This window comes from Balaenoptera borealis (genome assembly GCF_965194805.1).
Source record: "Balaenoptera borealis genome assembly, chromosome: X".
In the NCBI taxonomy this organism is placed as follows: domain Eukaryota; kingdom Metazoa; phylum Chordata; class Mammalia; order Artiodactyla; family Balaenopteridae; genus Balaenoptera; species Balaenoptera borealis.
Genome location: NC_138881.1, coordinates 7,092,112 through 7,106,027, shown reverse-complemented (window position 1 = coordinate 7,106,027; position 13,916 = coordinate 7,092,112). Strand labels below are relative to the sequence as shown.

General features: G+C 44.9%; 2 long non-coding RNA genes across 3 annotated transcripts in view; one reads left to right on the top strand and one right to left on the bottom strand.

Annotated features, from left to right (window-relative positions):
• Positions 1-4,341: 4,341 nt before the first annotated feature.
• LOC309620034 lies at positions 4,342-12,830 on the top strand. The gene is made up of 2 exons (XR_014239392.1): positions 4,342-4,392; positions 10,158-12,830. It is a non-coding gene; the product is annotated as an uncharacterized lncRNA (long non-coding RNA).
• Positions 4,385-13,916, bottom strand: part of LOC309620003 — a 42,226-nt gene continuing 32,694 nt past the window's right edge. Inside the window, exons 2-3 of one of the 2 annotated variants that reach the window (XR_014239362.1) lie at positions 12,827-13,185; positions 4,385-7,599 (exon numbers count right to left, since the gene is read on the bottom strand). This is a non-coding gene — a long non-coding RNA (uncharacterized lncRNA). The remainder of the gene's footprint in view (positions 7,600-12,826; positions 13,186-13,916) is intronic. The other variant, XR_014239363.1, reaches the window with a different exon arrangement.

Sequence of the window (13,916 nt, the reverse complement as noted above, 5' to 3'; positions counted from 1 at the left end):
GTGAGATCAATTCATGGGGTCTTTTGTAGGGTGTCTGGGAGAGGCGGCCAAGCATACCATCACAAGGCTCCTCGGGCAGAATGCAGGAAGACAGAAAAGACTACAAGGACGGAGCCCAAGTGTACAGATGGAGTGACTAGGCCTCACCCCCGGTAGGATCAGGGTCACAGAGAAACACCTCAAAGAAAAAGCCAGTGTCTGGCACAGAGTTGCTCTACCATGTGCTAGTGTCAGGGTGGCTTATTTTGAAGATACTCTGTCTTCAATAGGTCTGTGTTAGAGGCCCCTTTTCACTTAGAGACAGTGTCTGCAAAAATTGCATTATATTACTGCCTTAAAAAATTCTTTTATTGAGATACAATTTACATCCCATAAAATCCACCCACCGTAAGTGTATAATTCAGTGTTGTTATTTCTTTGTATATTCTGAGTTGTGCAACCATGACTACAAATCTAGTTTTAAAACATATTCATCACCCCCAAAAGAAACGTGGCACTCATCACCTGTCACTCCCCATCTCTCCCCTCCTATAGCTGGCAATAACCACTCAGCTACCTCCTGTCTCCGTAGGTTAATCCTTCCTGGACGTTTTAAAGACAAGGCATCAAATAACAGGCAGCCTTTTGTGCCCCAGCATAACGTTTCTGAGTTGTAACCACGCTATAGCACGAATCAGTATTTCATTTCTTTTTATGGCTGACTCATATTCCATTGTGTGGAGAGACCACATTCTGTTTATCCACTCAGCTGCTGATGGACGTCTGGGGTGATTCCAGTTTTTCTTTGAATGCTGCTGCTGTGAACACTGCTCTAGGAGCCTGTGTGGACGTGTGTCTTCCTTCCTCTTGGGTGGCTATTTACGACTGGTCACACTATAACACTGAAGTTGTCGATTCAAAGAACAAAAAATTCACTACGTGAGTGTTCTGCAGAGATACAAGAACGCCTCTGGAATTAGTTCTCGACTATAGAACCCAAGTTGAGGGGTCTTGCTTCGTGAAATGAAAGGCTGTGCATTTTTCTCACATCTCTTCTTTTCACAGTCCGTGTTGAAGCATGGGAAAAAATAACCTGGGGAAACAATCTGCTTACAGAGTCCGTGTGATGGGTACCAAAAGAGGGAATCATTCAAACCCATCACCCCGATGTCTCCCAGGCCTGTGAAGTTTGTCATTAACAGGCGGGGACTGATGTCGTCTCTCGGTGATGCCTCCTTGCCCTACCACGTAATTTTGTGCGTTCAAAGTCATTCAAGTTTTATGTAATTAGTGATATCCATCATGCCCCTAAAATGTGCATGTGTATATAAACAAAAACTGTGTACTTAACAGAATACAACAGAGGGAAAATTTCCACTCCTCACCATGAACGTTTTGGCTTTGCTGGATATCCCAGGGAACGTGACAGGCAGTGCTTTGGGACAGAGAGCTTCCCATCCCAGATCCTTCCGAGACCAGGGTATTCAGGTATTTTCGGTTCTCTCCAGTCACCTGAAGCATGCTTTTTCCCCCTTCAGGCCCACCTCTTCTCTGATCTGAGGTCTCAAAGGACAGCAAGCAGCTCTTGGCTTGGAAAATTTGCCAATGTTTTTTCTACCTTTAACACTGGAAAGCTTCAAATAGGAATACCAAATAATCCCAAAGCAAGCAGTCAACACACTTATCCATGGCAGGAGGAAACTGTAACCATTTTTTTTTTGCCCTGCCGGTTGCGGGTAAAGAAAGTTACTTGTATAACTACACAAGGAGGTAATTTAGGATAAATTTCTTTAGGGTTGAACAAGAAGAATGTTCTGCACTAAGGAAATTAAAACTGTACACACTGGAATTTTAAGCCGTCATTAAAAGTATGCCTTTGAAAAATATTTAGCGACCTAAAAAAATAGTTTTAAGGCTAGGTAACCAAATCAGAATGCTAAGCTATTTAGACAGTGCGAGCCCCATTTTAATAAATTCACCTCCCTGCTACCCTCAACTCCCATGTTTGGATGGAACGTTTTTTTCTGCAGAGAAAAACGACAGGCATGTCATGCACGCAAACATTAACACCGGTTTTCTCTGGGAATCTTTATTTTCCTGGACGGAAAACTGGCTATGCTTCGCTTTGTATTAGGAAGAGTAAACATCATTTAACATCTAAGCGGTAAAGTCTCAGGAAAGTGGCAACTACTTCATCAGGAGGCTCAGGAATGAACCCGACCGTCTCCGATAACTCTGCGAACCCTCTCGCCACTACACCGTACCAGAGGCTTCTGAGGTTACATTTATGGGGCGTCTGATACTAGGCAGGCAGCACACAGCAGTTCCAGGGCCCAGCCTCCCGCGCGGTCCTACTGGGGGTTTAATTATAGGGCTGGGTAGTGGGGAGCGGTTCTCAAACTGTGCAGCGGGTACTTCACCATTTTGACATTCAGCAGAAATTCAGAGAAACCCTCCTGCGTCCACCGACAGGACGGAGAGCCCTAAACGTGTGGATCTGGCTTTTCCCTTCCCTGAATCCTCCACCTCCGTCCCCCAGTGCTACCACAAAGCACCCCCGGCCTCCAGGACCTTCCCCTTTACCTTTGGCCCCCGCGTCCACCTATCCCCAGACCCACCCGCCAGTCCCCCGCGGCCCAGCCCCTCTGCTGTCCCTTTCCCGTTTCTCCGCAGCCCCCACTCCCCGCCCCGAAAGGCCCTAGGATCCCCGGGAGCAAACTGTGAGCCCTAGCAGTGTTTTGGGAGCAGAGGATTTAGAGAGAGCAGGGCCAGCAGGGCCGGAAAGCCTGGGGGGAGGGGCCGGGGTGGGGGTGGGGGGGCGCTGCGAGTGCGCCGCTCTTCGAAGGTCGTCGGTAACTCCTTCCTGGCGGGGCTGGGCGCTGGCGTTGACCTCTTAACAAAGAACAGGTTCGGCCGCCGCCCCTCCCCCGTCCCGGAGGCCGAGGAGGCCACATGACCTTTCCAGGCTCGCCCGTCCCCCGCCGCGAGTGGCTGGAGGAGGGAAGGAGTATGGGGGAGGGGAGGGAGTATGGGGGGAGGGGAGATAGAAGGAGGAGAAGGAGGGAGCCTGCAGTTGCGGCGGGAAGGTGGTCACAGCGAGCAGGAGGGAGTGGAGGGCGAAGGGAGAAGGGGGCGGTGAGGAATGGGAGGTGAAACAGAGGAGTGGGAGGAGGAGGGAGGGGGAGGGGGAAGGGAGGGGAGGGGGAAGGGAGGCGGAGGGGGAGGGGATGGCAAGTAGAGGAGGAGGGGGAAGGGAGCAGAGGAGGGAGGGGGATGGGAGGAGGAGGGGGATGGGAGGAGGAGGGGGATGGGAGGAGGAGGGGGAGGGAAGGGGGAGGGAAGGTAGAGGAGGAGGGGGATGGGAGCAGAGGACGGAGGAGGGACGGAAGGCTAAGGACAGGGGCGTTGGAACCCCATTCCGGAGACTCATTAGGATGTAATTGCCAATTTCTTTTTTTTTAAAAAAAAAAACCAGACTGTATAAATTTACAGTTTCCTTTTCAGCTGAAGCAGACAATGTTAAAACACATTAGATTTTCTGTTTCGGAATGCAAATTAAACATAGCCGAGCTTTTGGAAGGCTTAATTAAGGGCTTAAGAAAATATGAGATTTAAAACATGGATACTTGAGTAAGGCAGATTTTAGTCTGAGGGGAAATGTGGCCTTTTTTTTTTTTTTTAAACTTAAAAAGAAAATTGCTTAATAATAAAACGGCCCAAGCCTTCCTTGAACATAACAGGAAGTCTGCTTAAAAAAACATTTTTTTTTTTTAAACAACCACTGGTTCACAGACTGAGAGGGGGTGGGTTTGAGGTGGAGGCTGGGTGCCCTGAGACCCAGCAGCGGAGCTGCCTGCCAGGTCATCATAGAGGGACCCCCCCAAGCTTGCTCACCCGCCAGCCGCAGCAGTCCTGAGCCCTTCCCCCTCTCGTCTAGAGAGGACTTTCCTAAATAGCTGCCTGTAACTGGGTTCCCTTCTGTTCCCTGCTCCCGTCTTCAGCCCCAAAGCAAAACAACAAAACCAACCAACCAGAAAAGCCGCCGCCTCCCTCCCCCAAACAAAAACCAAAACCCACCCCAAACTTTGCATCAGCTGTTCTTGCTCACGTTATGTGAACTTCGTGGGCTATTTTCTGCTCTTTTCTTTCCCTTGAGAGATATTTAAGGCCTTTAAATGCCATTCTGTGCACACAAAACTTAAAAATGGTCTGACACGGGGGAAAATTGGCAAACGTATAGTTCACAATCTGTTACCATCACGTGAAGCCAGATTCAGTAAAATCTCCACTGGCTCTTTCTTCCAAGCCAGGTTATGCAACGTCTTAAAATGCTTAAAATCGTCTGGGGACTTGTCTGAGAGAGGAAGAAGGGGGAGCCATGAGGGAGAGGAAGACAGGATTTGGTTGCCACGTGTAAGTTTTTTCTGGGGGGGATGGGTCGTCGTGGGTGTAGCACATGTTTGGGTTTAGTAAGCTATACCATTTCAGTCTAAAGAGCAAGAAAGTCTCTGGCATTTTAACTATCTGGGCTTTGCAAATTGGGAAGGAAAAAAAAAACAAAAGGCATCCTATGAACCTGAGAGTTTCTGTAGGGTCTCTGCATCCAGCAGCAGAGCAGTGGACTGGCTTTGCCGGGACTGCCATATCGGAGTAGCACAGACAAGGCTGCTTAAACAACAGGAATTTATTTCCTCATAGTCCGGAGGCCAGAGTCCAAGATCAAGGTGTCGGCAGCATTGGTTTCTCCTGAGGCCTCTCTCCTTGGCTTGTAGACGCTACCGTCTTCTCCCTGTGTCCTCACATGATCTCTCCTCTGCGAGCGTCTGTGTCCTAATCTCCTCTTCTTATAGGGACACCTGTCCTGTTGGGTTAGGGCCTACCCTGATGACTTCATTTTAACTTAATCATCTCTTTAAAGGCCCCCTTTCCAAATATAGTCATGTTCCGGCCTACTGGGAGTGAGGATTGCAGTTTACGAATTTTGGGGAGGACACAACTATGGTCCTAATAGGACTGAGGGCTTCACACAGGAGGAGGGCGAGAGGGTGGCTAAGGCACTCCCACCCCTTCTGCACCCTGGCCTCGGGGTGCCCCGTGGTCTCTCGGCACCTGGGCTGTGCAGTCTGGAGGGAGGAGTGGGTGGAGGAGGTGGGGGACCTGCCCGTGGGTGGTGCAAGGGCAGTGGCTAACTGCCAGACCTGGGCCCTGCGCCCTTACGACAGCTGCAGTTTTAATTCTCTTTTCTGGGAGATGAGAGGTTTTTAAAAAGAGATTACTTCAGTATTCCACCTTCACCGCAGCCTGTGTGTCATCTGAATATGCTGCTAGGGGTGAATTATTCCCAAGTAATATCTTTTTGACAGGAGTTGTATCTTATTCATGTTTGGGTCCCCAGAGCTTGCTAGAGAGCTGGGCACCTAGGAGGGAGCCTAAGGTGTATCTGTGGAATAATCATGTGGGTTTTCCAGATGTTAATTTAATCTTCATTGATCCTATGTACCAGGAACCACAAAGCCTTTTGTTGCGAAATGATTACTGGTAATTACTGAAAAGAGACAGTTTTGTCTTTCTTCTTTGCTTTAATTGGGAAGAAATATCCCTGCTGAGAATGTTCTGATGTTGCTGGTTTCCTCAAGCCATTCTCAGGAAGGAGATGTCCTAAGGCTAAAAAGTCTGTTGGAGCTTCTGTTTCAGTGGACTTCATTAACACTCGATTCCAGTGCAGGGGTGACTGGAAGGGTTTGGTGACCTCAGGATGCTTTTAAATGTGCGCAGATCAGCCTTGCAGTTCAGCCGTGGCAGTGTCGGCAGAAGCAGAGAGGATACGGTGAACCGCAGACATAATTCTGGAGACGTTTTTGCTTGTGATTATCTTGAAATGGTCCTGGAGCACGGGCTGGCTTGGTCACTGGTAGGCGGCTTGTCCTTTGCCTCTGGGGGAAATCCATCCTGTCCTGGACGCTCCCAGGGCATTGGTGACCTCCCCTTGTATACACTTTAAGGAGCGCAGTGCGTTCTGTCGTCCCCTGAGGCTCTGGGGCAGAAGTTGCTGGTCACTGGGCGAAGCTGAGGGAGCTGGGTCAATCCGGCACCCTTCATTGTCCTGCCAAGCCCAACAATTCTAATCTGCTGCACCGCGCGAGCAGGAATCTACTGTCAGTAAGTCACTAGCAATTATGTATCTGGGCTGATGGAAAGCTTTGACCCAAAGTTCCGTTAGGTAATTAATGACAGGCCAAAGGTTGGGGAAAATGGCATCACTCATTCTTTCAGTCCTTTTGCTCCCTTCTAAATTCTTGGGTCTTTTTCCGTGTATTTTGCTTATCTTGTTTGCCTTTGCACTTTATTTGGGAGAGGGCTGGAAAGGAAGTGAAGTGTTTGAAATATAGGAGTAGGAAATGAAAGGAAATTACTGCTTGGTGACAGCACCAAAGAAAGGTGGAAATATCTGTAGTGGACACTGGTGGGTTTTGTCTGCTCCCCTGTCCACCCCCTGTCTTATGGTTAAAACAAGTCAGGTTTCCTTTAGGGAACACATGGCTACGTGTTCTTTAGGGAACTCTCAGGCCCTGTGATCTAAAGCTCCAGGGGTAGACCTGGAGACCAGGCCTGGCCAAACAGCATTTCAAATCCCTTGGCTACAGTGACTGGTTAGGCAGAAGTCTGTGACCCCATGATCTAGAGACTCTAGAGACAGCCAGATGTGGGCTTTTGCTAGAATTTCTAACAAAGAGATTTGTTTGTTTTTAAATCCATCTTTATCAGTCCTTGAGACTGAAGACAGCACTGAGGTACTGAGAAACACGGAGCCAAGGAGTGGAGAGAGAAAGACCATAGTAGGTAGCATTTTAGCACCTGGACCTAGCCAAGCCTGAATAATATTCACTTCCTTTTTTTTTTTTTAAACACAATTTGAGTTGCTCATGCTTGCCATTGGAAAAACACATCCTGGCTTATTAGAATACTAACTAACCTCTGTTTTGTAGAGAATTAAAATGATATTGAATGCTACTTATAGAGTCACAGAGATTCCCTCCTTTCTTCTTTCACTATGATGTATGATCTATGGGCATAAAAATGCATTCAAGATCCATATGTTTTACTGAATAACAGAAAAGGAACAATCAGCAATCACTCAAGTCACGAAAGAGAACACGGCCAGTGCTTCCGTCATCACCACCCATCTTTCCCTACTAGAAGTTACCACTCTTTTGACTTTGGGGATAATCATCTCCTTGCTTTTCTCTGTAGCTTTACTCCACGTCTGCACCCTTAAACAGAATGAATTTTGTATTAATGGATCGTACGGCGTGTATCTTGGGGGTCTTACATCTGTCACTCACCGTTACAGGCCTGATGTTCCTCTCTCTGCGTAGCTAGAGCTCATTCATTCTCAAGGCTATCAGAGCATTCAGCAGATGACAGTGCAACAATGTATCCATTAGGGAGTATTTTTTGCACCCGATGTTTACAGTAGAGAATTCACTGAAGTCGATCAGTCCAACAGAGCTCATATTGGAAACAAACTGAAATGTTATGTACTGCTCTTTGCGGAAGCCTGATCTTGAATCAGCCCAGCCATCTGCCGTCCTTGGTCCACATCCAAGCTGCTGATGGCTGCTAAAGAAAAATTGCACAACTGAGTGAATTCATGTTACTACAGATCACGATCTTCAACCCCAGCTGGGCCCTCCTGAGAGCGAGTGATTCTGCGAGCCCCTCTTCAGCTTTCTATTCCATCCTCCGGTCCCAACTACGTCAAAACGAAACAGCTTTCTCCCTGCCCTGTCTCGGCATGCTCTCAGCGGATGACCTTGCCTGACGGTGGTCATCAGGTAGAAAGTCATTCATTTCTTAACTTGGCAATGATGACTCCTACTTGCATCCACACCCATCTTCCCTGCCATCTCTGGGGTCCAGCTGCCCTTCTTTCCTGGTAACGCCTCCCCCCTGTGCCCTCTCTCCACTTGGTAGCTCTGTCCTTGGCTCCCACTTCCCACCCCCAACCCCGAGTTTGACAATGTCTGTGAAAGGCCTTTGCCTTAATAACCTCATCTTCAGCATCCCTGCCACACTCCTGGGTCTTTTCAGGTCTCATCTGGATTATTACAGTCTTCCTAACTGGTCTGCGTTTTAGTTCAAGCTCTTTTCCTCTACCAAAGTCAGAATAATGTTTCTGAAATGCAAATCTGATTATATGAATCTGTGTTCATTTCCTAGGGCTGCCATAACAAATGACCTGTAACAGGTGGCTGTATTCTCTTACAGTTCTGGAGGCCACAAGTCTGAGATCAAGGTGTCAGCAGGATTGGCTGCTCTGGAAGCTCTGGGGGAGAATCCATCCCATGTCCCTCTCTCAGCTCTGGTGGCCATCAGCCACCTTGGCTTGTGGGCCCACCACTCCAAGCTCTGCCTCCATCTTCACATGGAGTCTTGGTCTCTGAGTTTCGAACCTTCATCTCCTTTCTCTTTCAGGGACACGAGTCATTGGATTTAGGGCCCACTGTGAACCTGGATGATCTCATCTCAAGATCCTTACCTTAATTACATCTGCAAAAACCCTATTTCAAATAAGGTTGCATTCTGAGGTGCCAGGAGTTAGGACTTGGACATATATTTTGGGGGCTGCTGTCTACCTCACTACATGCCTCCTTGCTTAAAATCATCCAATGGTACCCCACTTCTCTTCTGGGTGTGAACTAAACCCCTCAGCCTGGAATACTTTCCCCAGCCTGTGCAGTCTTACCTGCTCTGCTGAGTACCCACATTCCTCCCCCTTTCTTAGTCCCTTCCACTCTCATGTCTTACTAAGTCTCTGCTCAGCAATGCCCTCCCTCCCTCTGGACTCCCCCATCTTTCTCCAAGTCCACAAAGTGCCATGTGTAGATGCACAACTAATAGAGCACAGAGGTGAAAACCGTCCCCAAAGCCAACCAGTGCAGTAGACTAGAAACGTGTGAAGTTTTATATGGAATGTTTAATCTTAAAAAAAAGAGTCAAAATTTACCTACTCTTAAGTTACCTGTTGGTAGGGAAAAAAAAACCCAAAAATCTTCATTAAAGAATTTGATTGCTTATGAAAATGACAACTGCAATTTCCCATTACACAGAAATTACTGATAACTATCGACAAAGAAGGGGAAATATGAGTGTGGCCATGGAATTCGAAGATGTAACTGGTTATTATGGTCATATTTAAGTGGAATTCTGTTTGCACCTTAGGGCAAAATAACCGGACTGTGAGGTGAACAGTCTAGATAATCCTGTGTTTTAACAGCATATTTAAATTACAGCCCTGTTTACTTACAGGACTGAATGGCCAGTTGGACCAAAACAATGTGGTTAGTACGGGCGGCAATTTCTGGAACTTCAGGTCATGAAGGAAAAGCAGATTTGGCATCTGGCAGGTGCCAGCAATGTAGGAACAAGACTTGCCATCAACACTGTGTTATGGATGACGTTTCATGGCTATCTGGTTTTATTCCATTTTTTTATATTTCTATTAAAAATTTTTTTTTATTGTGGTAAAATATACACAACCCCAAATTTACCATTTTCACCATCTTTGTACAGTTCAGAGGCATTAAGTACTTTCGCAATGATTTTATTTCACCTTCCTGAGGAATGCTAGAATGCACACAGCATAACTTAAAACGGGCTTCAAAGTGCAGACACTTGGCAGTCTGTTCTTTTTTAAACCTATGAGAGAAAGAAATCTTTATGTCCAATAATACATTTGAGAATTTGATGAACTATTTTCTTGATGGCCTCTCACTACAGAGAGAAGAAAAAAACTAGTTTATAAGCCTATGGACATGATGCAGGCTATTGTTTTTTCAGTGCATTTTGTGCTTTCTATTTTGGAGTGAGCTTTCTGGTTTGTAGGATAAAAGAATCTCAAAGTGGGCAAGACGTCAGGAAAATAAGACTAAATCATGGTACCGATCCAAATGGAGAGAGCCTGTGAGAACTTGATGAGTATCCGCGGGATTCTGGAAACCTTTCAAGTCCTCCTAATGCCTTCACTTGTAACTTAGGCTAGAAGCTGAAATAACAAGAGAACTTTGAAAATTCTGATGTCTCCAGATGGGGTGGAGTTATTTCAGTCTTCTGGACTTTGATGGTCATTTGGACATATTAACGTGCACACAATTAAAAAAATTTTTTTGTTCCAACAGAAAGATAACCCTCATTCTGCACAAAACATCTTTCGAGCAATCATTAAATAACAGATCGATGAAGTGCTTCGAATCTTCAGCTCAGCAAGTGAATTAATTTGAAAAAGAATGACATAAAGGTTCTCTGTTCTTTCCGTGAGGAAGTTTCGCCCAAATGATTTTTCAAGATGAGCAAAAGAAAAAAAAATGCATAATTGCAGCTGTCACTAGATCATTTTCTCCTTCATTTTTGGGGTCTATTCTTACTTGTTCGAATTGTGTAGACAGCTTTGATCATGCTGCCGTTGCCAAGCAATTCACTCATCTGCTGAGTCCCCTACTGCCAAACTGAACTGTTCTCTCACCAGACGATACTTTGTTCCAAACAATCCGATTTTCATCCTGTGCTTTGAACTCTGTTACCACTGCCTTAAGAAGAGAGAATACTTTCGGAATTTTTTGACTATAGGAAACAGAACACATGAAGCTTGGTTTTCACAACTTGGATTTTTATGTGGATTCCCAGACAGCTCTCATGTTCTAAAATTACTCTTTGGTCATCTCACTATGTGTTCCCTAATTCTGCACTTCAGTGCTTCCAGAAGGGCTGCCCTCCTTTCCCCTGAAGGCAGAAAGGGCACAGTCACTATGTTTCCCCCCCGCACAGGAATAAGAAAAATTATTTGTAGTCCATTTTTATCATGACTCTTGTGTGGACTCTTTCTTTTCTGTGTAAGGTGTTTCTAGTGCCTTGGTGGAACAACACACTTTTTTTTTTCTTTTTCAAAGCAAAACCTTCTTAAAAGGAAGATTGCTTCTGCGTTTCAACTTGCGGACTCATTGGTTGGTGATGGCATTGCTGACTCGTGCTGAGGGGTGCAGCCTGGGCTTCTGCATGACCCCTGGCAGCCCTTGGGCTGGATAAATTTAGCATTAATTGATTTCCCAGGCCAGTGAGTGTGCACACACCAACAATTTTCAGAATCAATGAAATAATGAAGTGAGGCAACCAAGCTGGCTGGAGGGCATCGGAGAGCATCCCCTCCTTTCGCTGCCTCCCACTTGAATTTTTACTGAACCGGAAAATTCAGGGGCCGAGGAATGGGTGGCCAGATAAATTACAGGACACCTAGTTACATGTGAATTTTGGACACACAGCGATTGATGTTTTAATATCCAGTACATACCAAATATTGCTTGGGATATACTTAGAATGAGCCGAAAGTCTATTATCTCACATTTCACTTGAGTGAAGCTGGAGCCTTCATTGAAAAACTCATTCTTTATTTCTTTTTCTCTTCTCACTTATCATGCCCTTTAGACCAACAGGGACTAAGTGACTATCAAGCTGTTGAACTGTTACTAGTCTGAATTGTTATGTGAGGTAGACTTCTAAGGCTTCATATGAAGAAAAAAAAAAAGATGCCAGCTTCCTAAGACTTTAATATGAAAAGACAAAGTTTCTCATTAATAACTTTAGTTATCAATATTAGGTCATATGTTGAAGTCACACCATTTTGCATCTACTGGGCTAAAATATATTATTAAAATTAACTTGTTTTTAATTTTTAATATGGCTACTAAACCATTTAGGATTATATACGTGGTCTGCATTATATTTCTGTTAGATGACATGGCTTTAAAGCAGGGATTGGCCAATGTGTTTTGTCAAGGGCCGGATAGTGACTCTTGTGAGCTCTGTGGTAGACAGACAGGATCTCTGTTGAAAATTCGCAACTTCATCCGACCTGGTAGCCTTTGACGATATGTAAAACAAATGGGTGTGGCCGAGTGCCAATAAAACTTTATTTATAAAAATAGGCGTGGCTTATTTGGCCCAAGGGTGTAGTTTGCTGATCCCTGCTTGAGAGACTTGGGGTTTTTATTTATAATTTTTAAATGAAGTATCTACATGACTCTTAGTCTCATGATTTGGACAGAGGGAGAAAATACTTGTAAGCGGACAATTTATCTTTCTCAGGGTGGTCTGACTACTAAATAGGAAATTGTTGACGGTTTATTGCTTTTTTTTAATAAGGGAGAAGAAAAAGCACGGGTATAGCCACTCATATGGGGGTTCTTCCTTGTGTCAAAGCCTCCTGGATACCCACCCACACAGGGAAGCGTAGGTCGGCTGTCATCCATTCTGCAGAGGCAGTGAGGGCCCGGGATACACACATTTTGTCCCAAGTGCTGCAGAAGTGTGAGGGCATGCTTCACCCACAGTCCATGTGAGAAACTGCAACTCCCTCTAACAGATGTTAAAGACAGGAAACAACAGACATGGGGGCTTTCATGCTGATAAAGCGAAAGGAATTTTTACAAAGGGCTATAGAAGTAGTAAATCCCTTTTCTCACCCAATTAAAATGTTTTATTTACTGAGAGCATGGCATGATGTAATTTTATAAGAACTTACTTCCATGTGATTGGGAAATGCCCTGAAATGTAAAACCTTTCAGGATCACATTAAAAAAAACAAAAAAAAACAAAAAAAAACCAGTGACAGGCACAGATACATTTTGGGAGGTGGGCTGGGGAACAAGAGCCATCAGTCGTGATTGGTAAATAAATGAGGTGCTTATATGTTTCTTTTACTGACGAGGGAGGCTCAGAAGTAGTTCTGGAATAAAATCATCATCCATGAAAGTGTAATCCCAAGAAGTTTATAAATTAAAGTTTGATTTATTACCTGATTCATGCTCTTCTTTTCAGGGCTGAGGGAAACTGGTAACAGTTTATGTCTCTTCAGTTTTGCAGTCCGTGAAATGTGCCTCAATGACAATGTTTAAGTTGAATTTCCATTTCCATTGTTATTTTTCCTTTTGGCACTGGTGTGTAAATGTAATTTCGCTGCAACTGAAGTACTTGCTTAAGTAGCTGGTAACTCCTGTGGGATTAGGTTAGGGCTGGCGATGGGGTGCACTTTTCAGACCTAAGAGCTTTCAGCCTTTGGGGATTCCAGTGAATGGCTTGTACACGAGTGCCTATTTGGGGGCACCTGTTCCATCTCTTGCTTTTCATTACTTTGTCAAAAATCTCGATATTCTCCTGGAAGAAAAGAAAGTAAAATTTAGTGGATACTACTGTGTAATGGGCACTTAATGTAGGACTTTACATATATTTCACTATCAAAATTACCCTTTGACTACTAATAAGATACAAAATCTATAGTAATATAAAACATACAAAATACTTGGTAATATAAAGTAATACAATACCTTTAAAAATAGTCCATTTTATTCTCTCCCTAAACCGTATATCATTAAAACTGCTTTCCAAGTGATATAAATTGAGGCACAAATCATCAGTCTAATAAGTTCTAAATCATCTGTTGCCTTTTAGAAATTGTTGGTGGGATCTTTGTTTTAACACAGCTGCCACTAACAAAATAATGCCAGGATTTGATAGGGGCAACTGCGTTAAGCTACTCCAGGAATGCAATGTACTGAATGTTGATGTCCTCCTCCTAAATTCGTATGTTGAGATCTAACTCCCAAGGTAGTGGTATTTGGAGGTGGGGCTTTTGACAGGTAATTAGGTCATGAGGCTGGAGCCCTCATGAATGGGATTAGTGCCCTTATAAAAGAGACCCTAGAGACTTCCCTCTCCTCTCTTGTCATGTGAGGACACAGGGAGAAGGTGCCTTCTATGAACCAGGAAACAGGCCCTCACCGGATACCAAATCTGCTAGCACCTTGATCTTGGACTTCCCAGCCTCCAGAACAGTGAGAAATAAATGTCTGTTGTTTACAAGCTGCCCAGTCTATGGTACTTTGTTA